Below are 24,671 nucleotides of genomic sequence, written 5' to 3'. Positions count from 1 at the left end.
CAATGCAACTGATAGCGACCAGCACAGACATCAGCCTCAGGACAAATGCGAGTGGCAGCGACCAGCACGGACAATGGGCTCAGGACAACTGTGAGTGCCAGTGACCAGCAGACATCGGCCTCAGGACAACTGTGAGTGCCAGTGACCAGCACGGACAACGGACTCAGGCCTCCTCTGTACCCGGTGCATGTACCTGGACACTGCTCAGCAGCCCTGTGAGAAGCCCCCGAGGGAGGATACAGATCTCCCATCCCAGGCCACTGAAAGATAGACCAGAGCTCTCTCCTACTGAGGTCAGGTCCATTCCCACCACACCCCCAGGACCTGACCTCAGTAGGGGAGAGCCCAGGTTTCTGTCCCCAAGTCCACATGAGATGGTTCTCCTTAGCACCATCATTGTCAGCTACTGGGATGAATCGGCCACCCAGAGACAGCTGTGCAGACACAGCATCCACTAACAGGCATCTGGGCCAACACACACATAGACCTTCCTTCAGCCCGACCAGCACTTCCTGCTGGGAAAACTGACAGCCTAGGAGGTCCAGCCAGAGGCCCACCCGGCAACTCCTCTGTCTTAAGGAAAAGAGGCCAGTTCCTGAGAGAGCTGTGGGTGGCCTGTGTGCACAAGACCACTGTCCCTGGCTGTGGACAGTCACGGAGGTACTGGGCTTCCATCTATTCTACCTGTGCTCCCACAGGGCTGAGTCCCAGGGGCAGAGAGCAAAGCCTGCCTCAGCCTCTGGGACCTCTGCCCAAATATCAGTGCTGCTACAGGCACCCAGCAGGACCTAGCTGGCCTCATTCCAGGCCAGGCCACAGAGCAGAGTCCTGGAGCCTTTCTCCTGCCCCTCTGCCACTCAGAAACCTCCAATCTCGCTCCATGATGCCCACAACAGACATCAGGGCCCCACACGCCAGCACAGGTGAAGTGGCAGCGGCCAAAGCCTCAATGCTGACAGCATCGCAGGGAGCCCTAGAAGCTCAGGACGTTCCCCTCACAGGTCCCTGGAAAGGACTCTGACTTGCACAAAGTAAAACAGCTTGAGAGGGTGTGAGAGGACCAATTTCCTTAACAAGAACAGAAAAATCAAGTTTCTTGGCTCTGATTCTTCCCGGTCAGCAGGTGCTCTACCCTGGGGTAAAGAGTGGAGTCACTTGCTCCTACTGCTCAGGGTAAAGGGGAGGGCTTGGGCTGACAGCCTCAGTAGCCAGGCACCTGGACAACCACAGAGCTGGGGGAGGGGTGTGTGGAACAGAAACTCCTCTTTGCCGTCAACTTTTATAACAAGTTATTATCAGAAAAAAATTTCACAAACTAACAATACTTTCCAGATTCAAAAGGTTTAAAATAAGAAAACTATCCAATAGCTCTGAACAAAAACCTTTCTCATGGTTCCAATTACACATAGCAAATGCATGTCGAGTATAGAACATACCCCAGAAGGCTTCCTTTTGGCAACCCAGGTCCAGCCATGTAATTTAAAAACACTTCTCTCTAGACAGCTTGTCATTTGTTGAACACAATTGCCTGAGGCAACAGCAGCCTCCAAGTGACAGAAACAACTTAACCCTCGGAGCACCACCATCCACACCGCAACAGCATCCTCCAGGTGACCAAAACAACTTAACCCTCAGAGCGCCACCATCCACACCGCAACAGCAGCCTCCAGGTGACAGAAACAACCTAATGCTCGGAGCACCACTGTCCACACCGCAACAGCATCCTCCAGGTGACAGAAACAACTTCACCCTCGGAGCACCACCATCCACACCGCAACATGTGACCCTGAGAGGCAGAAGAGACCCAGTTTTCTCTGCAGAGGCAGAAATGATCCCTCCACAAAATACTGTCATATGCCTTCTGATAACTAAGAAGATTTTACTCATTTTAAGAGCAAACATCACTTCTGGGCCTTAACTGCATTGTGCTGGACTACTGGAGACCAATCTGCTGCACACTGCAACGCCCCATCGGGCCTTCCCATTTCAGCACTGGGCGGTGAGAGCCCTGCAGGGCAGCAAGCATCCCTGTGGCACAGAAGGCCCACCACACCCTCTGAGAGGAGGGTGTGGAAACATGGGCGCCTCCCACATAGCCCAGTGTGGTGGCTGTGGCAGGGGGAGTCTCCTGACTGCTCAGGCCTTGCAGAGCATGAAGCCGCCCTCCCACGATGGGGTGGATGTGGAGGGACCCTCGGTCTGGAGCCTGTGGGTGCAGAGCCCAAGCGCAGGAAACACAGCTCCAAGAGCCACATGGCCATCCCCGCAGACCTTCCCTGCAGCACCAGAATATGCGGCATTGGCCCCTGTCCCAAAAATGCAGTTCAACTTGCTCAGAAAAAAAATGCCCATGTTGAATTTGCTAGGGGGCAAGGGGCAGTGATGGACAGAATGCCTGATTCCACCGACATCTGGGTTTCCAGTTCTCACAGAATGTGGTAGAGAAGCCATCCCAGATGCCCTCAGCTGCCTGCAGGGAGCAGCAGATGGCCTCACGTCTGCCACACCTGCGATGCTGCACAGGGGGACAAGCACAAACTTGGGGACCAGTCTGCCCTTGGCGGGGGCAAGGAGCCCCACCCATCAACACAAGGAGACCGGCTGTCCCCATAGTGCCCAGGGCAGTGGCACTCCCAATATCCTCCTGTGCTGCCAGGGGTGGGCACCCAGACATGCATCAACTGCTCTGCTCTCCTCCCATGCCCAAGCACAGCCCCAGCCTCAGTACAATTGCACACCAAGCCCCCAAGCCCACTCTCCACAGGAAAGTCACCTGGTCATGCTGCCCAGGAACTCTCCTCACCTGTGCCTGTGAACCAAGACCCCACCTGCCACCACTCACTGTGCAGGGAGTAGGAGTCGAGGACCCTCTGTCAAGGTGCTGGAGATAGTCACAGGTCCCCTCCACATGTGAGGCCCTAGCCAACAGGAAGACTCAGAGCCAGGTCACCCAACCGTTGCCAAGCTCAGACTCTTGGAGTAGTTAAAACCAGAGCACAGAACGTCTGCGCTGTGAAGGCCACGTCCTGGAGAGCACAGACCGCCAGCGCGTGATCCACCTGGACGGCAGCGATGAGGAGGTCCCATAGGCCGGGCGCCCATGGATCACACAGCGGCCCTCTGTTCTCTGCACTACATTTGTTTCTTAACGAAATTAAACAGTTAGATGCTTCGAAGAGCACTGGTAGCACAAGTGAACCTGATAAAACACACAAGAGATGAGTCATCCTTTACCCACTCTCTAAGAAAATCCCAGGCCACAACAGAGACAGCAGCCATGCTGCACACCTCCCAGGGAGCGTCAACAGCAGGGGAGCGACAACAGTGGGCAGCCCCTTCACTCCTGGATGGCCCCTAGGAGCACTGGCTAGGAACCTCCAGCACCAGAACTGGAAATGCTGCAGCCGGTGAAGATGCTTTTGCATTTAATGCTGAGGGTGTTCATTCACTTTGCTGTCACTGACTGCAAATCAGACTGCCACTGTGAGGCATTTAAAAGGCCTGAGAAGCACAACTCTCTACGAGCCTCCTCGTGAAAAGCAGACAGGACTGAATCGGGCCCCTGCTGCCCTCCCTGCCCCATCACCCACCTCTGCTATCAGGCAGCACCTCCTACTCCTCTCCAGTCTCCTCCCCAATCCTGCTCTTCCAGCAGGACCTGAGGCTGGCGGCGGCGGGTGGGCCCAAGTGCTGCTTCCCAAGGAAGCTCAGGCTCTGAGCCCAGGGAAGGTGCCCAGTCCCTCCAGCAGTCAATGCTGAGCTCAGGGGCACTGATGAGCAGACTTTCGGTGGGGGGACACTGGGTCACAGGCTGTGTCCTGAGTGCTGACCCCACAACCAGCACCCTGCCAGCTCACACTGGACCTCTACTTGCCACTGATGAGCAGGCTTTCAGGGGGGATGCCGGGTCACAAGGCTGTGTCCTGAGTGCTGACCCCACAACCAGCACCCTCCCAGCTCACACTGGACCTCTACTTGCACACAGTAGGTGCAATACTATTGTGAGGGAATGCTTCTCTCCCATTCTTTCTCCAAGAACACAGATCACTTGCAAGTTTTAAGAACTGCTTAGGCAATCGCTCTTGGAGAAATTTCCCTAGGACCTGACTGGAGCGTGGCCACCCTCATCACTGAAGGGTCCTGCAGACACACCACTTGGCCTCCATGCCGCGTCCAGGGCTGCAAGGCCGCAGCGCCTCCAGGCCCCAGGCACATGGTGCAGTACTAAGCCCTGGGAAGAAATCCTTCTCTCCCTCCTGGGGGCATCTGCCACCAAGCCCGCAGCTGGTCTGAGGACAAAGCCTGGGCAGACACAGGCACCACAAGGAGGGCCGGGCCAGCACACGGCGGACTGGTTCCCACAGCTTGGTCCCTGGGCCACTGGAAGGCAACACAAAGAAATTAAGATCCTCACATCTTCACGTTTGACATTAATAAGCCACCCAAAAGAGAGGGAAACGCAAAAGGTGGATGGCTACATTCCAGCCAGTAATCCTCTCCCCGGTCTCACAGTAAGAACAAGCCAGGGCAGCCATCACCAGACACCCCAGCCCGGGGCTCTCACGGACAAAAATCACACCTGCGTGCAGCCGGCCACCTCGGACGCGTGAGAGGATAGGCACCTGGTTCTATGTGACTGAATGAGGGCCCTGGCCTGGGGAGTCCACCTGGACTTCCCCAAAACTCCACAGGTGACTGATCTCTGCAACAGCATGACCTGGCGCCGGCCGACACACGTGCATAAGTACAGAGGCTAATGCGCCACAGAAAAGTTCCTAAGCTAAAAGTTCCTAAGAACTGGCAGAGATCACTCTCCTCTGCTAAAAATAAATCATTTGCTTAGAAATAATACTCAAGTAGAAAAACAACCTTCCCATTGACCAAATTTTTAATTTTTTCAATACTAATGCTAAGGACCCCTCCTCTGAAATATGTTTCTCTAAGACTGAGAGATCACTTTCTCTATAAATCTCCTCTCAGGCCTCATAACATTCTATTCACCCAACCCTCAAGGAGGAAGGAACCCAAGGCCGCGCACCCACCTCCCCACCTTGCCAGTCTGGGCCAAGGACCCCGAGGCGGGTCTCTGGGTGAGGGCTCCTCTGCTGGGTGGTTTCCTGGCCCGGCTCTTCCACAGAGGGCTCAGGGTCTCCAGGCAGACATTATGCAGGCCCCTCTGCATAAAAATCTGACAACTATAAAATGATGGAAATAAATGTAAACTCACACCACAATAAAAGACCTTCATATTTTTAAAAGAATTGTCTACTCCTTAACCATTTTAAACATTCTCTATGAAAGCACCTTACTTTCTAAAATAAGCTGTAATACTAACAGAACCACTTACTTGAAAATTCCCTATTAAAATTCCTGTACCTTAGCCATCCTATCCCCACTGACTCACTCCCTCGAAGACAGATGTATAAAGCCGAGTGTGTGCGGCACCAGCACGGCTTGATGAGGTGCAAAGACTCCCACATCTTTAGAGGAAACCTTGTCAAAATAAATCTGTGAGTCCAATGAGCTGCAGCTCCAGTGGACAGGGTGGACGGCTGCCACCACGGCCACTACAGACACACGGCAAGTGTACGGCAACACCAGGTCAGGACGCGCGTCTCTTGACGCCCCAGATCTGAATTTAAGGGATGACTATCGATATAAATATTGATTTCAAGCCCACACACCTTTATTTCTCCATCCATTGATCCAACCCCCAAGAAAGAAAAGCATCATGTGAACACTCAACACCAGCAGCTGACATGAGGTGAATTCAGGGCTCACCAGGCACACAGCACAGGTGCATGGGGACCTGCAGCATGAATGTGCGTCACTGGCTGGCCGCCGGTCCCAAGTCCAACGCCTGGCAGGAGTCGGTGGGTACCTGACCCCAAGGGCCTGCCCGACGCATGACCTCTGGAACTGCTGCTGGCGCAAGGCCGTACATGCTTCCTGTGCAGCTGACCCCTACAAGCAGACAGGCCCACTCCCAACCCTGTAGCACCCAGGGCAAAGCCACCAACACCCACACTCTTCTTGTGATAGGCCGTGGCTTCATTACAATTTAAACAAAAGAATACCAAAGGCATAAGGAATTCACATGCACGTGATGATCCTCAAGAGCTCCACCCCGAGTCACTGACCACCCTGTACGTGGACGGGTACAACGGCCATGTCCCAGTGCCACCCGCCAGAACATCCAAACGAGAGCTTCCTGGCCTTGCTCAGGAGCAGAGCAGAGACCCTCCACTCAGGACAAAAGTACATGCTTCTCACATGGCCCGGACATGGGCGACGATGAGACAAGACCAGGGTGCTGGGGTGGAACAAAGGCCTGTCCAAGGAGACCCACAGTGCCTGCAGACACAGCACCCAAGGACCCCCCACAGACAGCAGAAGATGGCAGCACTCTCCATCATCCATCAAAGCCAGCGGTATCTGCTGTCACAGTGAGTACCAGCTTCCAGCATGGACAGCCCTGCTCAGGTTCCTGTTCTAAGTTAGAACTATTTCTTTTCAAGTAATCCCAAGTAATTGCTATTTGCAAATTAAACTGCCTCAGGATCTCCCGTCATTGTTTTGGTTTTTCTCGAGAGGAAGTCTCACCCTGTCACCCAGGCTGGAGTGCAATAGCAGGATCTCAGCTCCCTGTAACCTCTGCCTCCTGCATTCAAACGATTCTCCTGCCTCAGCCTCCCGACTGGCTGGGATTACAGGCACCTGCCACCACACCCAGTTAATTTTTGTATTTTTAGTAGAGATGGGATTTCACCATGTTGGCCAGGCTGGTCTCGAACTCCTGACCTCATGATCCACCCGCCTTGGCCTCCAAAAGAGCTAGGATTATAGGCGTGAGCCACTGCACCCGGCCAAGCCACTTTCATTGTTAATGAAACCCCAGAGTGGTTCCTTCCACCTGTGTTTGTCCCCCTTGCTGTCCCCTCACTGCCACCCGAGCAGCCACCATGGGGAGAAGAGCCAGTCAGGCCCCCAGAGGGGACAGGACACTCAGTGCAGAGTGACCGCTGTGCAGAGGGGGTGGAGGAGGGGCCCTCCCTGAAGCCGGGGCGCTCCTCCCTGCTCTGCTCAACAGCAGGCATGGGCACACAGAACGCCCACAGCTAATGACAGAGTGGCTCAAGCACAACTTGAAAGAAGCAAAAACAGTCGTTCAGAATTAAAGGCTTAACCAGGAAGTCAGGGGCCAGTTCTGCCATGACTCATGGCCTAGGCCTCCCAGCCCCAGTACTTAGACCTCCACTGGCCCAAGACTGTTCACTGCACAGGCACTTGAGAAGCATCAGGCCCCCAAGGACCTCAGTGCCAGAGTTGCCAGCCAAGGACACAGGAAGCCCTCAAGCAAGGCCCTGAGACCCAGGCCCAGGTGACGGGGAGGCCAAGGCCACGGCACTAGTGTATAGGTTACTCAATTGTCTCAATACTAACACTAAGAACCCCTATTCTGAAGCATGTTTCTCTAAGACTGAGAGATCACACTTTACAAAATCTCCTCTCAGGCCTCACCACACTCTATTCATCTGACCACAAGGAAGGAATCCAAGGCCGCTGGCTGAGATAACTTTTGACTTATCCCAAGAGTTTTCTGCCCTAAACTTGTTGCCCATTTATGAATCTCTCTGAGTCACTGCCAAGAATGGGCAGGGCAGGTGGCTCTGAAGACGCTTCATTCAGGTGAGTCTGGTAGCAGCCCCTGCTGTGGACTAGAATCTTCCCACAGCCACACTCCCAGCAGGCAGGCCCTGGCCTCCAGCTCCACTGGTCCTCAGGAGCCTGTCCACAATTCTGAACTCCAAACTCCACTTTGTCCTCACTACAGGGCTCACACTTGGAGTCTACACTGCCAGAAACCACAGAGCAAACTCCATAGCTCTGTGTGTCTGCTCACACAACAGGACACGCATGACCCACCAGACCCACTCTCCCCGAAAGCCAGTGCGTCTGCGGAAGGACACAGACCCAGCAGGCTCCTATGACCTCTCAGGGCCACAAGAAAATGCAATGAAGGTGGGACTCGGGGCGACGCCCAGGACCCCCAGCCCCGCACAGGCACTGAGAGTCACACTCACACCCACTGCAGGAAGCCCCACCTCACAGCCGTCCTCTCATCAACACGGAGTCCCAGCACATCCACCTGGGGTAGCCCGGGCAACCACCACAAGCCACTCCCTGTCACCAAGCAGGGACCCTAAGACAGCCACGGCCGGGCTGAGCAGGGCCCAGTCACACCAACAGGACCTTCACACACTCAGCTGATTTTTCATCCACAGGAGGTTCAGAAATATGAACGTAAGTACAAGGAAAACACAGTAATCTCACCTCGGGCACATTAAAGAAACAACCCTAAACAGTGTCCTGTGTCTATGAGGCACACCCCGCGAGCCAGGCAGTGCACCCAGTGCACACAGCACTGTCATCACAAGAAGCCCTAACAAGCTACTTTCACAAGCAAACCTGAATTTCAAGTCCACTGGGATTCTCTAGCCGCAGTACCTGTGTAACTCCCAGCCAGACTGGCCAACCTGTGTTTTATTTTAAATGCCAAATGGGCCTGGAGCTAGCAAAAACATGGAAGACAACAAAATTAGGAAGGTGTGAAAATAAGTTTAGTAGGTAAAGGGTTTTTTCCAGGTAGAAAGATTTTTCATTAAAAGTTTGCTTTCTGCACACAGTATATAACCAAACACAACTATATCGTTTCATGTTCACATGTCACAGCTTAGCACCAACCCAAAAACATTAATTTCAGCTTTTAAAAATAACAAAAGCTGGCTGGGCACAGTGGTTCATGCCTGTAATCCCAGCACTTAGGGAGGCTGAGGTGGGAGGGTCACTTGAGCCCAGGAGTTCAAGACCAGCCTCGGCAACATAGGGAGATCCCATCTCTACAAAAAAATACAAAAGTTAGCCAGGTATGGTGGTGTGCACCTGCAGTCCCAGCTCCTTAGGAGGCTGAGGCAAGAGGATCGCTTATATCATCTGCATGGCTCCTGTGGACATGTCAAGTACAAATTCTAAAAGACGTAACATTCTGACAAACTTCATACTTTCCTTTCATTCAACAATAAATTAGTCCACCTAGAAATCTCAAATCAAATTTTAAAGTGTCAAATATTTAAAAGCAAAAATAAGTATTTTTTAAAGACCCATATATGTGCATGTGTGTAAATATACATCACACACCCCCAAAAACTGCACGCATACAGAAAAGAAAAAGAAAGAATTAAAACAATGGAGAAATGTTTACATAAAACACAACACAATACAAAGATATGATCCAGAGGAAAAAAAGACAACAGAATTGGAGAAAATACTTGCAAATAACATATCTGATAAGGGTTTAATATCCAGAATATACAAACAGCTTTTACAACTCAACAACAAAAAGGCAAATAATCCAATTTTAAAATTGGCAAAGGACTTGACTAGACATTGATCCAAAGAAATACACAAACAGCCAACGCGCATGTGAAAAGATGCTCAATGTCATCAGTCATTAAGGAAAATTCATAAATGGGTGTGGTGGTGTGCACCAGCTACTCAGGAGGCTGAGGAAGAAGAATTCCTTGAGCCCAGTAGGCGGAGGTTGCAGTGAGCAGAGACTGCACCACTACACTCCAGCCTAGGTGACAGAACAAGACTCCGTCTCAAAACAAAACAAACAAACAAAAAAGAAATGAAAACGAAAACGAAAAATCAAAATCACAAGATACCCCAGACACCTACAAGGTTGACTATAATTTTTTAAAAGAGAAAACACAGGTGTTGGTGGGGACACAGAGAAACTAGGAGATCTGCACCTTGCTAGGGGAATGCAGAGCAGCACAGCGCCTGTGGACATGGCAGAGGATGCCTCCGAAAGTACACCGAGGGGCCACACGCAGTCTGGCAGTCCCACCCTGGATGCACACCCAAAAGAGAGGAAGACAAGGATTCAGACAGACGCTGGTACACAAATGTTCACAGAAGCAAAATTCACAATCGTCAAAAGGTGGGAAAACCTGAGCGTCATTAACTGACAGATAACAGAAAGGGGTCTGTCTACCCACACAAAGAAATATGATTCAGCCATAAAAACAGACAAAGTCCTGACACGCTACAACACAAATGAACCAGCCCACAGGCCCACACATTGCAGACTCTGTATATATGAAATACTTACTCAGAGGCAGAAAACAGACTGGCAGTGGCCAGGGACTGGGAAAACTGGCATCTGTAATGACTATGTGAATGGACATCAGGATCTTTTCTCAGTGATAAAAAATGTCTCAAAACTAGACAGAAGTAGTAACTGTGCAACACTGTGAACGTACTAAATGCTCAGAATTGTTCACTTTAAAGTTAATGGTTATTTTTGTGTTATGTAAAATTTTACCTCAAAACACACACAGAGAGAGAGAGAGAGAGAGAGAGAGAGCGCGAGCAAGCGCGCGCGCGCAAGAGCGAAAAATGGCTGGCTAGCTTTTTAAGAGCAAACACCTGGCCAGGCACAGTGGCTCACACCTATAATCCCAGCGCTTTGGAAGCCAAGGTGAGTGGGGCACATGAGTCCAGGTTCGTGACCAGCCTGGGCAACAGAGTAAGATCCCATCTCTTCAAATAATAAAAATATTAGCGGGTGTACACTCATAGTGCCACAGTGACTTGGGAGGCTGAAGTGGGAGGATCGCTATAGTCCAGGAGGTCATGGCTGCAGTGAGCCGTGACCGCACCCCTGCACTCACTCCAGCCTGACCAACAGAGTGACCCCAGCTCTAAGAAATTTAAAACAAAAAAATTAAACGCCTTTCCCTGTCCCTCTTGAAAATTCAGTCCTGAAGCCATCAGGTGGTACTACATAGGGTATGCACATCCAGCCAGGGGTGGTGGGGCGAAGAGGGGTTCAGGAGGTGGACAGCAGGGCAAGGGGCAGCTGGCATAGGGAGAAAGGCCATGGGGAGGAAGACCATGGGGAGATGCTGTGCCCCAATGCTTATGTTACCCCAAACTCCTGCTGAAATCCTCACTCCGAAGGGCACAGTGTTAGGAGGTGTAGCCTTTCGTAGGTGATGAGTCACAAAGACAGAGCTTCACGGATGGGATTAGGGCCCTTACACAAAGGACCCCAGAGAACTCTCTCCCCTGCCAGATGAGGCCACAGTGAGAAGGTGCTGTCAGGGAACCAGGGAGCCATCCTCACTAGACAATGATGATGTTGGCCCCTGATCCGGGACTTCCAGCCTCCAGAACCATGAGAAATGAACATCTGCTATGCAAGCCCCAGTCTCTGGTGTATTTTTTTGTGTCTGTCTGTTTCTGTCGCCCAAGCTGGAGCACAGTGGTGCGATCTCGGCTCCCTGCAACCTCTGCCTCCCAGGTTCAATCAATCCTCCAACCTCAGCCTCCCAAGTAGCTGGGATTACAGGTGTGCACCACCACACCCAGCTAATTTTTGTATTTTTAATAGAGACAGGGTTTCACCATGTTGGCCAGGCTGGTTTCGAACTCCCGACCTCAGGTGATCCTCCTGCCTTGGCCTCCCAGAGTGCTGGGTCTCTGGTGTTTTGTTAGAGCAACCGGAACCAACTAAGACAGGAGGGATCCCCAACAAGATGTCAGGACCCACACAGGTCAGGACACCCACACAGAGGGGAGGCTTGGTGTGGGATGTCAGAGGCCATGCACGGGCGGAAGGTGCCAGGCAAGGGGTGTCAGAGGAGGCGGCACTCTACAGACGGCTTCTTAAAGTGTTTCCTCCAGTGTCACCAGCCTCATTACAGCACCTCTCCTTGATGTTACAGGCTGCCATGATTTCTTGTTCTGTGTGAATGTGCGATGCTCCAGCCCCTCTCTAAGCCCAGGGAACATAAGGGCTGCTTCTCACATTCCCCCCACGCTGCTGCAGGTGCACTTTCCACAGGGATGCTGGCACCATTCTCACCATCACCTTGATTTAGAACCATTTCAGCTTTCACCATCAGTCAGTGCACAGACACCAGGAGCCCTGCTCCACTTCTCCAGCTCACCAGACTCTGAAGGTGTTTTTGCAAATGGAAAGAGGTCAGACATCACTTTTCTCCCTCGACATACAGAATCCTCAAAGTCACTGCCTTGCTCATCATCGTCACTGAACACCGGCGCAGGCCAGAGGCTGTGCCAGGTGCACAGGGCTGCGTCTTGAGTTGCGGTGTCCCAAACACTGGCAACAGCACGTATGGTGTCCCTCCTGCTGAACTCCCCTCAAGAGCCTTCTGCACACAGGCCTCTGTTCAGGGCCATTCCAGACAGCGTTCTTGTATTGACTCTTTATTGATCCTAAGGACACCTGGTCACATGGCTGCATTAATGATGTCACAGTTGGGGGCAGGTACATGCCACAAACATGATTTTCAGGGAGAATTTCAGCTGGACACCTGTCAAGGAATCAGAAAGTCTCACAGTCGTCCTCTAGTCCAGCTTCTCTGTAGTGAGCACCAGCCACTGGTGCAGAATGTTTGCAAAACCAGTCAGAAAAGATGTCACTGGTGGGTGGTCCATGCCTTCTTGCTAGCATATAACGGACTGGTAAGAAATCCCCTCCTTGAAGCCGGGTGCAGGGCTCACGTCTATAATCCCAGCACTTTGGGAGGCTGAGGCGGGCAGATCACCTGAGGTCAGGAGTTCAAGACCAGCCTGACCAACATGGAGAAACCTCTTCTCTACTAAAAATTACAAAATTAGCCAGGCATGGCGGCACATGCCTGTAATCCCAGCTACTCAGGAGGCTGAAGCAGGAGAACTACTTGAACCTGGAAGCAGAGATTGCAGTGAGCCGAGATTATGCCATTGCACTCCAGCCTGGGCAACAAGGGCAAGATTCACCTCAAAAAAAAAAAAAAAAAAATCCCCTCCTTGAAAACAGTGAGGACACACTCACACCTGCACTGCCTGCTGCACTGGCATAGCCCAACACAGTCATTCTGTCCCTGGGTCTTTCATTCCTGCAGGGGCTGTCTCGTCCACTGTCGTCAATGAGTCTAAGGCAGTAACACCGAAACAGCGATGTTTCATCACCAATGAAGGCTTGTTCTGGCTCGGGTGCAGTGGGTCACGCCTGTAATCCCAGTACCCTGGGAGGCTGAGGCAGGTGGATCACAAGGTCAGGAGTTCAAGACCAGCCTGGCCAAGATGGTAAAACCCCGTCTGTACTAAAAATACAAAAATTAGCCAGGCATGGTGGTGCGCACCTGTAATCCCAGCTATTTGGGAGGCTGAGGCACAAGAGTTGCTTGAACCCAGGTGACAGAGGTTTCAGTGAGCCGAGATCGCGTCACTATACTCCAGCCTGGTCAACAGAGCAAAACTCAGTCTAAAAGAAGAAAGTTAATGTGTGTCTTTCTTAAATTTCTGCAACCAGTCTTCTGAACACTCAACAGTTCCCTTCGATTTTCAGTTCCTTGTCACTGAGCTTTGCTTGTCTCGTGATTGGCACAGGTTAGGTGGCTTGTCTCGTCGTGCCCACTGGGATGCTGACAGATCCAATCTTTCAGTACTTAATAGAAAGTTCACGTGTAGCTTTGTGCAGTGTTTTCCTTCTCACTAACTTCTGGTCTTTGTCTTCAGCACAGAGCGTAGACTGTTCATCTGTGTCTCCAGGTCCTATCTGGCACTCACTCGAACCAACCCCATGCTCTGACGCTACCGTCTAGTGCCCTCCAGCAGCCTGACTTTCTGAGCGACAAGTGAACATGAACGTTTGTGCCTTATCTGGCTGCTATTACCCATATAAGTAATCTGCAGGCCTTTCTGACATTTTCAACAGTATCTTTACACCACAGAGCAGAGAACATGCAAACACACACGAGCAGAACTCAGAGGTCTCACCCGTGCGAAGCCTCGTAAGGAACCCACTGTGGGTGCGCCCGGCTGCACCCATGCCATTTTATCACCCTCTGCGGGCATGCTTGCATGGGGGAATCTGGGCTTATGTGGAAGGGATTTATCAAAGCTGCAGGGGGTGGGACGATCTTTTTCCCTTTGGGTACGCTGAATAAACTGTGTTGTTTACCTATGTTTTGAGTGCAACCCATCACCTGTAGAGTGTCAAGTGAGCTTTCAAAAAGTTCTGGGTTTTGTATTTTCAGATTCAGGGTGCTAAGCCTGTAATGTCTAATAATCAACAAGAAGAACTAAAAACAATGTCAAGTATGTCAGGTGGAAAGCAGTCAAGGTCAGGGTGTGCTGTGTGTTATCTGCACGGCAGACTAAGAAACCAGCGGCCAGCTTTTCATATTCATGGTACAAGCTGAGGACGACCACTGAGGAAGAAACACAAGAAACAGAATATATAATTTCCAAACCAACGAGAAAGAAGATATGGGACTGGGCTGGGGGACACAACAGAAACCACAATTTTTAAAAACAGAAGAAAAATCTGAAAAGTCAATTCAAATAGCAAGACAAAGACATCCAAACATATCAGTACTTAAAGTAAATGGACTGAACTCACCAGCTTAAAATCAAAGGGTGGATTTTTACCCAACACACATCTAAAAAGTAAGAATATAAAAAGATTTAAAGAAAAGAATATACCGAGAAACTACTAACCAAAACAAAGCTGGGGCCAGGAGCAGTGGCTCATGCCTGTAATCACAGTACTTTGGGAGACCGAAATGAGAGGATCAATTGAGGCCAGGAATTCAAAACTAGCCTGGGCGACACAGTGAGACCCTGTCTATAAAAAAAAAAAAAAAAAACCAGAAAAAATTAGCTGAGTGTGGTGAACACCTGAGGTGGGAGGATCGATCTAGCCTGTGAGGTCAAAGCTACAGTGAGCCATGACTATAGCACTGCAATCCAGCCCAGGCAACAGAGCAAGACCCCAGCTCAAAAAAATAAAAAAAAGGTTGGGGGAGAAGGGGAGCCAGATGCAGTGGCTCACTCCTCTAATCCCAGCACCCTGGGAGGTTTAGACAGGTGGAATGCTTGAGCGCAGAACTTTAAGACCAGCAACACAGCAAAACCCTAGCCCTACAAAAAGAAAAAGAAAAAAATACGGCAATGAGTCAGGCACGGTGGCACATGCCTGTGGTTCTAGCTACACAGGAGGCTGAGGTGGGAGGATCACTTGCGCCCAGGAGGTCGAGGATACAGTGAGCTATGATGACACCACTGCACTGCAGCCTGGGCAATAGTGAGACACTATCTCAACAAAATTAATTAATTTTTTAAAAATAAAAGAGAAAGCTGAGTAGCCACATTCACATCAGACATAAAGACGCAGACTCCGTCACGAGCTCTCATCCTCAGGAGCCTGCCTGCATCATCACTGCTGACCTCAAAACAGAAGGCATCGCATACCAGACACGGATTTAGCTCTGGATATGTCAACTCCCTAAACCTTTGAAACAGCCCTGTGTTCCATGCCTAGGCCTACACCCAAGACAAAAACCATGTCCACACAAAAACCCGCACAAGTGCCTTATTCACAGCAGCCTACAGTGGGAAACAACCCAAATGTCTACCAACTAACAGATGGATCAACACAGTGCAACCTCCACATATGTTGTGGGCTGAACTCTTCAAGTCTCAAACCCCAGTGCCTCTGAGTGTGCCTAGATCTGGAGGCGTGGCCTTTAATGAGATGCGTAAAGTAGAATGAAGTCATGGAGTGGGGCCTGAGCTGCCACAACCAGTGTGCTCCTAAGAAGAGGAAATGAGGCCTCGGACATCCAGACCGAGCGGCGACACGAGCACGCGGCAGGAAGGCAGTGCCTGCGGGCCCAGGAGGGGCTCACAAGAAGCCGAGCCTGCTGGCACCTTGACCTTGGACATCCAGCCTCCAGAGCTGACAGGGATACAATCTGTGCCGCTGAAGTCCCAATCTGTGGTGTCTTGTTTCGGCAGCCTGAGCTGACTAAGACGCCACACGATGAACCATACCTCAGCAAGGAAAAGGGAGGAGCCCTGCTGGGGGCCGCACCACTCACGGGCCATGCCAACACCACACTCAGGGCAAAGAGCCACCACAGAGCACCACAGGGGGCACAGTCCCATTCACAGGAAATGTCCCGAATGGGCAGACAATGAGACAGAAAATACATACATGGTGTCTAGGATGGGGAGGATGGGGGTCTGGGGACGACAGCTAAGGAGTGTGGGGTAAACTATTCTGTGGCCAACTGTGGTGACCGCTGTAAACTCTGCAAATTCACTATGAGCCACTCAGCTGTACACTTTAAATGAGAGACCTGATAGCATTTTGTTGAATTACATCTCAACAAAATCATTAAAAATCCTACGGAGTCAACAGTAATTGTTCAACTTAGAAGCACAGGCACTGAGGCAGCGAGGAGTCCCTTTTCTATCCCAACTCGGGTCAACCTGGATAAATTATGTTTCTCTAGAAGGTCTATTTCGTTGGGCTATCACATTTCTAGTACAAGGTATTCCAAATGCCCTCTTCCTCGTCCACAGCAGCTGCATGAGAGCGCCCTTCGCATGGAAGGCTGTTTGCTGGGGCTTCCTCCTGCTTGCTGCCCGGTGGCCACACACTTAACCTGTGCCATCAGCCCTTTCAAGAGCTACATCTGGCTCTGCGAGTCCTCTCTCTTCTTTGTCTCCCACCTCCTTCGTTTCTAGGGTCCGCTCACTGCCCTCCTCCCACCCGCCCTGTGCAGAGTCAGCCTTTCTCCTTTTTGGTACCAGCTTCTGAGGCGGGGTCAGCAAGTGATTCCTACCACAGCCAAATGCAGCCTACGCTGCAGACTCTTCTTGGTTGTGTTTACCCGTATTGATAACATTTTTTAAATAAAGATCATTCTTGGCTCCAAAGCTGTACAGAAACAGGCCAAGGTCCCACTGGGCCTGCAGCCACAGTCTCACCACGTTTGTTTAAGGGTTTGCTTTTCTTCAGCCACATCCCAAAATTTTAGATAGAAAAATTTTGTTACTGTTGTTTTTATTTTTACTTTTATGTATGTTTTCTAACTAAAAATTAATACCTTTTATCCTTCTGTATCCAATTTTTAATTTCTTTGTGAGCATGCAATACAATCTGTATGCCAGTGAGTCTCTGAAATATCTCGAGACTTCTTTCGTGGCACAGATTATGTGTCATATGTGACTGTTTCTCATGTGTCTACAAATGTGTATTCTCCAATGGCCAGCTACAGGATTCTATATAACTTAGGGAATCATGCCACTTACCACTACTGTTGAAGCAGGGCATATATACACATAATATATAATGTGCATATTTATACATATCTCTAGCTCTATTACATATTTTGTTTTCTGGTTATCAATTATTGAGAAGTGTTCTGAGCTCTCAGGAGGATATCAGGTGTGATCTTTTATCTCTGAAGTCCCATTAACTTTTGCTTTTCAGCTTTAAGAAAGCTGAGTCAGTCCAGACTCACCACAAACCCCATAGGAATTTGACGCAGGGATTGATAAGGGCTGATGAGGCTATGCACGCCCATACAACCATCTACAGCACAGCCCAACGAGGCTATGCACACCCACACAACCATCTACAGCACAGCCCGACGAGGCTATGCACATCCACACAACCATCAACAGCACAGCCCGACGAGGCTATGCACACCCACACAACCATCTACAGCACAGCCCGACGAGGCTATGCACACCCACACAACCATCTACAGCACAGCCCGACGAGGCTATGCACACCCACGCAACCATCTACAGCACAGCCCGACGTGGCTATGCACACCCACGCAACCATCTACAGCACAGCCCGACGTGGCTATGCACACCCACGCAACCATCTAAGCACAGCCCGACGTGGCTATGCACACCCACGCAACCATCTAAGCACAGCCCGATGTGGCTATGCACAAGCACACAGGGGCTGCCGCTTCGCTTCTACCTCCAAACCGTGCACAGCTCTCTTCTGGAACCACCAGGGAACGGGGGACGCGGAATGTCCTGCCTGGCTAAGCTGACGTGATGCAAAGCCACCACGGCAGCGTCCTGTAAGGGTCAAGAGCAGGCCTCTCTGGACAAAGGCAGCCCCACACCCGGGGCAAGCCCAGGGCTCTCAGTTGATCCAAGCCTTGGAACAATGCCCAGCAGTCACATGTTCAAGACAGCACACACTTCTTACTTTAATTCTTACTTTCGGAGCTTGAAATGAACTTGAGATAACCTAAAAAGACACTATCAAAAAACAGGCTAATGAGATGAAAGGAGAAATGAAAACCACAGCGAGGAAACAAGGAAGATGTGAAAAGGAACCAAAACCAATGTCTGCAAATAACTGAAGTAAAAGACATCCATTGCAATGCATGGAAATGTGATGCATCAGGACACAGCTGAGGAGTCTACAGTGGCCCTGAATACCAAGCCTGGTGAGCAGCCCCAATGCAGCAGACAGTGGGGGCACAGAGGTGGAGACGCCACCAGGAGGGGCAGGAGAGACGGGGAAAGACAGAGGTGGAGACGCCACCAGGAGAGGCAGGAGAGAGGGGGAAAGACAGAGGTGGACACATCGCCAGGAGACACAGGAGAAAGGATGAGAAGGACCAAGCCCATTGGCCTTTTGTCTGTTCATGTCTATTTTCATCATTAGGTTTTTCACTGTTATTTGTAGCATGAAAAAAAAAATCATCTGAGTGTTAATTTTTTAGAATTTTACTTGTCCCTGTGCAATTTCCTGACTGCTGTGTATATAAAGGCACCCTTTAAATAAATGCCCTATACGGGGGCCACATGAGCTGCTCCTGGAAAACTAACAAGTCTGAGTCAAGGTGAGTGAGAATTCTGAAACTCTGAAATGTCAGACACTTCGCTGTCAGGGTGAGGGGAAGAGAGAAGGTGAAGAAAACTGTGGGAATTCTGAAAGTTGGCCCAAGTTCACAAACCTGAACTGAGTTTCCCAATCAAGGACAAAACAAGCCATAGCTCAGGGTTTCAAGTTTCCCTCCAGACACCGAAGCTGCAGCACCAACTAGCATGAGGAGAGCAGGGAGTGACTGCACGCTGTTTAAACAGAAACCAAAAGCCACTCGCCCTCCCTCTGGCTCTGATGGTGCCTGCAGAGCTGCCAGGAGCCCCACTTCCAAGGCCACTCAGGACGAAGGTGCTGGGAGGGAGGTGCAAAAGCTACCCACAGGCCACACACTCAGAAACCACCAGCCCTGCCACAGAGCACCGTGCCCCAGGCTGTGCCCACCCAGTCCCTCACACTCGCCAGGCAAGAGACAGCCTAGAGGGGCCTTGGCAGGAAAAGGGGCAACAGAGAGGGGCCATTTGCCCCCCCTCCCACCAGTAAGAAAAAACCAGTTAGCTCCAGTTCCAAAAATTCAAATTGTGGTGTTATTTGAACAAACAAATTAAAATTTAAATACTGGCATGACACATCTCAGATGTCGAGTCACAAATAAAGCCCTCCACTTACTCACTAAAGTCAACCAATGTCCAGAAGGAAAGCTTTCCCCAGATTCTGTCCTACACCTGGGCACATCTGACCACAATGGCCAAATCACTCCACTTTCACTTTTCTGCAGTCGCTGACCTAAAACAATCAATAAAAGCCCACTGACGTTCAGGACTCTTTTTAACGAGAAACCAAATGTATCTTCAGCCACCTGCAGAAGACGGCTAAGCAGCGCCCACAGTGCCCAGAGCAGGTTGGCCCAGATCTCAGCCATGAGCACAGGCCCATGGCGGTTGAGGACCCTGGGGGCTGCTAGGCTTGGCCTTGTTAGCGTATGGCCCAGAGACCAGACACCCGAAGCCCTACTCCTGGACAGGCAGTCCCAGGCAATAAGGGTGGGTGGGGAAGAAGGCAGATCCTACTCAGCTACGCTCCGTTCAGTTAAATCGACTTCCGAAAACACAGGGGCCCGCAGAGGCTCTCAGGCAGGTGACCATACAACACAGGGGAAGGGCCAGGACCTGCTCCCAGGTTGTGGCTCGGAGGCCATGGGGGCAGGGAGGTGTCCAGGCCTGGCCAGCAGCCTCCAGGCAACCCAAAGGCAGGGCCTGGGGCCCTAACCCAAGCCAGCGATGGTGTGCAGCACCATACAAAAGTCTCCGACAGTCTCCGGACCTCCTCTGGGCTTCAGCGAGTCTCACTACCACCAGGACGGAGGGTGGAGGCCGCAGCAGGGAGGCCCCCCACACCAGGGAAGAAAACCAGGACAGGAAGAGGAAGGGGAAACCATGGAAACCCCAAAGAGAACAGCAGGCAGCAGAGGGCTGGACGAGAGAAGCAGCGTACTGGATGCAGCACATGGAGGGAGGCACGCTCAGCAGCACAGGCGCCTGGCAGCCCCCAGCCGGTGCAAAACCAAGATGGTCTCTCGCTATGGGAATTCCAACCAGAATGAATGACAACCAAGAAACCCTAAAAAACATGTTCCAAAGGAAGGGGAAGGGCAAGTACTCAAAAACCCTGAAGAGCTGGAGCAGTTCAGGGAGTGCAGGAGACAGAACAGGCCTGTGCGGGTTCCTCTGCCTTCTGTTCCCTCCTAACATGTGCTCACAGACAGACCTGGGGTGCTCTGGCCCCAGGATCAAGAATCCCACTGAGAAGGGAAGCTGGAGCCTGCCCCCCACCCTCACCCCCTAAGTTCCCTAGTCCGATCCCACAGTCCTGCCCCAGGATCAAGAATCCCACTGGGAAAGGAAGCCGAAGCCTGCCCACCACCCTCACCCACTAAGCCCCCTGGTCCCATCCCACAGTCCCACCCACCAGGCTGAGTCCCTTGAGGAGGGCAGAGCCCTGAGACACAGCCAGGTGTGGGTGCCCTCCACCCCAAGCTGTCCCTGAAGCCGTGCGCCGGGAGACAGGATGTTGCTGCGTCTCCCCTACAGCCATGGCTACCAGCCTGGGAGGCTGAAGCCAGGCCTCTGGATTTTCTACAGAGTTTTCATTTCCTTTCTCCTTTCCTCTGGGTGCAGCACCCCACAAGGAACACAAAAGATTAAAACAAAAACAATCTTGTATTTCAAGAAGGTCAAAGATGTGACGCCCTTCCCTCACCACAGGTGTTCCGTGAAAGACACATTTCCCTCCCCCTGCAGAGACACCAGCACTCACAAGCCCCTTTCACAATCAGGAAGACTAAAGCCCAGGGAGGTCGGTAACTGCTGCCTCAAGTCACAGAGGGCAAAGACAGCAGAGCCAAGACTGGAGTCCCAGCACACAGCACACTCAAGAGGACGACGCTGCGAAGGGGCCGGGGCAGGATGGCCAGGACAGAGAGGAAGGGGCCAAGCTGGACAGGACAGAGAGGAAGGAAGGGGCTGGGGCGGGATGGCCGGGATGGAGAGGACGGGGCCATGGCAGGATGGCCAGGACAGAGAGGAAGGGGCCGAGCTGGATGGGACAGAGAGGAAGGAAGGGGCTGGGGTGGGATGGCTGGGATGGAGAGGAAGAGCCCAAACTAGATGGGACAGAGAGGAAGGGGCCGAGCTGGACGGGACAGAGAGGAAGGAAGGGGCTGGGGTGGGATGCCCGAGACGGAGAGGAAGGGGCCAGGGCAGGATGGCCAGGACAGAGAGGAAGGGGCCGAGCTGGACGGGACAGAGAGGAAGGGGCCAGGGCAGGATGGCCAGGACAAAGAGGAAGGGGCCAAGCTGGACGGGACAGAGAAGAAGGAAGGGGCTGGGACGGAGAGGAAGGGGCCGGGGCAGGATGGCCAGGACAGAGAGGAAGGGATCAAGCTGGACTGGACAGAGAGAAAAGGGCCAGGGAGAAATGGGCAGGATGGAGAGGAAGGGGCCGAGTTGACCACATCATATGACTCACCCTACAACTAAGAAGTAGGAAAGCTCACCTGGGACTGGACATCCAGGCCTGCATGCTCCTAGGGAGAGAGGCACTGACACAGAGGCTGCAGCACTGGCACCTGCCTGCGTCCCTGGCAACCCCCCCAACACACACTGGCACCAACACTACCCCCAAAGAGCAGCCATCACCCCAGGTGCCCCTCCCTCCCCACTGAGGGGCTGCCCCTGCAGGGAGGCACCCCCCAAATCTGGTATAATTCTGCTCATCGGCCTCTGGGCTGGGTTGGGAGGGAATCCACAGGCCAGGTGAGTAGTGTTGGGTGAGGCGGGGGGATCCACAGGCCAGGTGCGTGATGTTGGGGGAGGACTCTGCAGGCCAGGTGTATGGTGGGGGGGACTCCACAGACCAGGAGTGTAGTGGGGGGGGCTCCGCAGGGCAGGTGCGTGGTATGGGGGGGACTCCACAGGCCAGGTATGTCATATGGGGGAGGGACTCCGCAGGCCAGATGTGTGGTGTGGGCAGGGGGGCTCCGCAGGCCAGGTGCGTGATGTTGGGGGGGACTCTGCAAGCCAGGTGCGTGGTGTGGGGGGGACTCCGCAGGCCAGGTGCATGGTATTGGGGGGTACTTCGCAGGCCAGTTTCGTGGTGTGGGGGTGGACTCCGCAGGCCAGGTTCATGGTGTGGGGGGGGGACTCCGCAGGCCAGGTTCATGGTGTGGGGGGGACTCTGCAGGCCAGGTTCGTGGTGTGGGGGGGGACGCCACAGGCCAGGTATGTGATGTTAAGGGGGACTCTGCAAGCCAGGTGCGTGGTGTGGGGGGGACTCGGCAGGCCAGATGCGTGGTGTTGGTGGGGGGACTCCGCAGGCCAGGTTCATGGGTGGGGGGACTCCGAAGGCCAGGTGCGTGGTGTGGGGGGGATTCTGCAGGCCAGGTTAGTGGGGAGGGGACTCCACAGGCCAGGTTCGTGATGGGGGGGGAATCCACAGACCAGGTTCGTGATGTGGGGCGGGGGGGACTCTGCAGGACAGGTTTGTGGTGTTGGGGGGACTCCGCAGGCCAGGTGCATAGTGTTGTGGGGGGACTCCACAGCACCAGGACCACGGAGGAACCTGGAGGAGCAGGGACAGCAGAAAACGCCTCAGACCCAAGAAGCCCAGTGCCCCGCCAGAGGGAGGAAACCCAGACCCTCCCTCACCCATGGGACAAGTCCCTAAAAAGCTCCAGGTCTGTGGCTCCAGAGAACTCTGGGGGTGGGGGCAGGGTGGGCCTAACCCAGGGAGCACTGGAGCAGCCCTCCCTCCCATGCAGGAGACAGGCTGACTGTCTGAGGTGCTCAGCAGAGGCCCTGGAGGCCAGGAAGCCACACTGAGGATGCAGGGAGGGCACCAGGCATGGTGCTTCGCTACTGCAGTCACGGCCACCCGGGAGGCTGAGGCAGGAGGAGTGCTTAAGACCAGGAGTTCGTCCAGCCTGGGACCCCAGGTCTCAAAAAAAAAAAAATACACAGGGAGAACACCCACCCCTATTCCTCCACCCTGCCACTAAAAGAAAGCTATCACTGAAATCCTCAGATAAGGTATCACTGTACCTACCACATGTGAAGGGGATGCTATAAAAGGAACACTCAGAACAAAACAGAACTCGAGGAAACCAAAATTAGAAAGGTGACAGAAGGGACCAGAAGGGACACTGATAATCTGCAGCCCAGCCTTCTGGAGGACTGGAACCTTTCACCGTGCTCTCTGACATTCTGAGCCACCACACAGCTGACCACCCTCCTAGGAGGCCTCTGAAGTGCTAAGTGGAGGATGATCTCAGGCTTCCAGCTGCCCCCTCCAGGACACGAGGCAGGTGAATGAAGCTGTCCTAGACCCTCCAGACCAGTCACCTGGCCGCTTTCTCCCCCTAGGCCAGCCCTGTCGGTGTGCATGAACAGAAGCAGCACTCAGCCAGGCCCTGCCCAAACTCCTGACAAATATCCTGAGACAGAATAAAATGGTGCTCGTTTTAAGCCATCCAGCAATAGGTAAGAGGGACAGGGACCTGCTGTTTCTTGTGATGAGACTTACATAACTCTTCATAAAGTATGTGGATGTCTCATTTGGACAAAAGTCACCAAAAAAACATCTTAGTGGATTAACAGATCCTGGGAAACATGGCAAAACCCATCTCTACACAAAATTTGCCAGGCGCGGTGACTGTGCCTGTAGTCCCAGCTACTGGGGAGGCTGAGGCGGGAGGATCGATTGAGTCCAGGAGGCTGAGGCTATAGTGAACCATGATCTCGCCACTGCTTTCCAGTTTGGGTGACAGAGACCCTGTCTCAAAAAACAAAAAGCTATTAAGCATGAACGTCAAAGCAAAGCCACGTAAAATCTTCAGTCTTAAGGAAAAAAATTAAAAACAAAAACAAAAAAACAGCACGTCTGTCCTGGCCAGCTTGTCCCTACGCCACAGCACCGCAGCTTCTGCCCCGCAGCCTCAGGCTCCACCACGAGCCAGCCACCAGCTCATCCCATCTGCTTCCCCAGTCCCCAAACTGACACCACATTCCCACTTTCACTAAAGCTGGGGTGACAGCCTTGGATTAAATAAGCAAGCAAGCAGTTTGGGGTGGTGGGAAGTAGAGGTAAAAGCTGGCCTCCCCAAAAAAAAGCTGGCCCCAAAATTAAGCGCATCTGCAATTTAAAGTTGGGGGGTGGCTTGTGGGAGTACACAGCCGGCTCCCTCCCCTGCCTGCGCACACCCTGCACCGCAGCCCTTGCTGCAGCCCTTGCGGTGCCTGGGGACGGGCAAGCTCCGGCAGGTCCCTGCAGCCAGGCGCTGGGGTAAGCTGCCTCCCTGCCGGCTCGGCTCCCAAGGAGGACCAGGGACAGAGGCTCTCAGGAACTGGGTAGAGGGTGGAAGGCACACAGACCCTCCAGGCCTCACTGG

The 24,671-nt window shown here is 52.5% G+C and overlaps 1 protein-coding gene across 15 annotated transcripts in view; it reads right to left on the bottom strand.

The window, feature by feature from the left end:
* TBCD (tubulin folding cofactor D) overlaps positions 1-24,671 on the bottom strand; it is a 196,256-nt gene that overhangs the window by 90,385 nt on the left and 81,200 nt on the right. The gene's annotated exons all lie outside the window — the stretch shown is intronic.

This window comes from Callithrix jacchus, chromosome 5 (assembly GCF_049354715.1).
Source record: "Callithrix jacchus isolate 240 chromosome 5, calJac240_pri, whole genome shotgun sequence".
In the NCBI taxonomy this organism is placed as follows: Eukaryota; Metazoa; Chordata; class Mammalia; order Primates; family Cebidae; genus Callithrix; species Callithrix jacchus.
The sequence above is the reverse complement of the archived record's forward strand: the minus strand, read 5'-3'. Positions and strand labels throughout refer to the sequence as shown.